At 37.1% G+C, this 2,757-nt stretch overlaps 1 long non-coding RNA gene across 1 annotated transcript; it reads left to right on the forward strand.

Annotated features, from left to right (window-relative positions):
• Nucleotides 1-303: 303 nt before the first annotated feature.
• On the forward strand, nt 304-2,459 carry LOC121937627. Its single transcript, XR_006105178.1, has 3 exons — nt 304-401; nt 917-1,084; nt 2,129-2,459. It is a non-coding gene; the product is annotated as an uncharacterized LOC121937627 (long non-coding RNA).
• The last annotated feature ends 298 nt before the right edge of the window (nt 2,460-2,757 follow it).

Here is a 2,757-nt window from a genome sequence, read left to right on the forward strand (position 1 = left end):
GACGCACTAATCAGTATTTTTCGACTGTTTTGTAAACAAAGAGCCAAAATCAATGCATGAAAAAATCTGTTGCAGTCATACTGTATTTTTTGTTTACCTCATTTTCTAATTAATGATAATGCTAATCATACTACTACTGCTACAAATAGTAATAAAACATGTTATTCTACGCCATTTTTATTGTTATTGCATCACTATTTTTGTGACTAAGTTATCACCAATAACAATAATAATAATCATAGTAATAATAATAATAACAACTAACATTAATATATGAATTTGTGTGATTTGTCTTTTAGGGCCCAGTGATCAAGATCAACAATAACCAGCGTTATGCCACGACAGCCGTCACTGTCTCTGTGGTCAGAGAGATCGCCAGCCGGGTCGGCGTGCCTCTGCAGGTGCTCTGTGTGTGTGTGTGTGTGTGTGTGTGTGTGTGTGTGTGTGTGTGAGAGAGATTATAAGTTAATTGTTTGCAGACAGAGGCTCAGCAGTGCTTCATTTCTTTTCTTGTGTGTCTTGAGTCACTCGGCAGCAAACTCAGATCTCCTAGCAACACGGCCGGCTGCTCCAGGACGACACAGAGAGGATTGTCTTAAGGACTTTTTGCTTTTGTTTTTTTGCTTTTTTTTCAGGACCTGATGCTGTTTTTCCAGCAGTTGACAAGGCACCAAATATTTTCACTGTGTTTTTTTGTGGCCTCAAACCTGTTGTTTTATTATTTTAGGGACTTTTTTGTGTTTTTCTGATTTCTTTTTTGGAAGGATAAGTTGATTTTTTTTTTTTGCTGTTTTCCTGAGATTTCTTTTGGCACCAAACCTTTGAGTTTTTTAGAACCTGTCAGTTTTTCCAGCACCTTACCAAACATGGGTAGATAGCCCCTTTTTCCTCGCGACTGACCTGTGATCTCCTGCAGGACATGATGGTCCGTAACGACAGCCCCTGTGGAACCACCATCGGACCCATCCTGGCCTCCCGCCTCGGCATCCCTGTGTTGGACATCGGAGGGCCGACGCTCTCCATGCACTCCATCAGAGAGATGTGCTGCACCTCCAGCGTCCTGCAGAGCATCACCCTCTTTAAGGTATCAAACATGTCATCATAAAGCTGTTGTTTGAGACCACAGATTTTTTGTTATAACTCCATAAAATGACCAGAGTTAAATCAACAACTCTGACATAAACACCATAAAGTTAAGATTTACTGCAGAACTGTTGGAGCACAAATGATTGGTCAATAATTGACACAGTAACGTTTTTGACTGAAAAAAAATTCTGGTACCAGCTTTTTAAATGTGAATTTTTTCTCTTTGTGACATGGTAAACTGAACATTTTTGTTTTTTTGTTGTTGTTTGCACAAAACAAGACATAAAACTTCAACTGTTGGTGCTTCTGATGGCTGTCTTTTTTTCGTTTTTAATTTGTTGATATTTTAAAAGTCTTCAGGTACACTATTGTGTTATATTTTACAGAGTCATCATGACTGTTTTTCCTGCTGCTCTTAAGGCACCAAATGTGGGTGTTTTTAGGGACCTGCTGCCAGTTTTTCTTTTGCTTTTTAGGAACAAACATATTTTTTTAAGGATCTGTGGCTCTTTGTTCAGTGACTTATTTAGACACCGAACATGTTTTTTTTTTAATGGACATGTTGCTGTTTTCTCTGCAGCTATTTTTGTCATTTAAGTGGGGTTTTTTAGTTATTTTTTTTAGCTATTTTCCAGTAGCTTTTCAGCATCCAGTGTGGGTGTTTTTAAGGGACCTGTCACTTTTTCTTTCATGGCTTGTTATCTCTACAATGTGGGTGTTTTCAGGGACCCTTTGCTGTTTTTCCAGTAGATTTTAGGCGTTTCAGGTTTGCAGAAATAAACAATGCCAACATTTTTTTGGCAGTTGGGTCGCTGACCGACGGCAGAGTAGACTGCGAGCAAGTAAATAGACGTAAATAATGAATTATTTTTTTCCGGTTCTGCTTTAGGAAATATTTAGTGAATTAGAAAGTTATTTGTTTTCATGCTTTGATTTTATATTTGTGTTTTTTTCAGTTTCTGCTGATATTTTCCATTTCCTTTTTATTTGACTGTAGTGTTTTTAAGCTGGGCTTCCTCTTCCTGTCTGCTTGCTTCTGCAGGGTTTCTTCGAGTTGTTCCCCGCAGTGAGGAGCACGCTGGCTGTCGACTAGAGCCGACGAGACCGTAACTGGTGGTGACAGAGGATGTCAACTTCAACACATGATAATCTCATTTTTGCAAACACATGTTCTTCTTGAAAATCACAAATCCTTTCTTGAAAAATGATTTCTCAGCTGCAGACAATGTTTCATTGATCATCCATAGGATGCTGTTATTAACTTCCAATTAAAAAAAGAAATCACACATACACATCGCCGTACACAAGCGCTTCTTGATCTTTCTTATGAAATTGTTTGAAAAAAAAATAAAACATTGAAAGCTTATCCTAAATATGTGTTCACTCCTGTTTCTTCACTGTGTGACGGAGAATATTGAAACTTTTATCCTGCAGGAGAAGCAGCTGTAATTTGGGCTTCTGAATTTTTTTGCTGACTTTGTTTTCCTAAAAAAGATTAAAAATAAAATAAAACGAGAAGATTTGTTTTTCTTTTGACAATTGACACTCCTTATTGGCTCTTTTTCTAAATTTCTGGCCATTTCTTTTTTCTCTTCTTGTTTTTGTTGATTTTCAGAGAAAAACATTTGGTTTTGCTTTAAGAGTTTAATTTTTTTAAAAGGCATGATTAAA

Source organism: Plectropomus leopardus, unplaced genomic scaffold (genome assembly GCF_008729295.1).
Source record: "Plectropomus leopardus isolate mb unplaced genomic scaffold, YSFRI_Pleo_2.0 unplaced_scaffold26916, whole genome shotgun sequence".
Taxonomy (NCBI): domain Eukaryota; kingdom Metazoa; phylum Chordata; class Actinopteri; order Perciformes; family Serranidae; genus Plectropomus; species Plectropomus leopardus.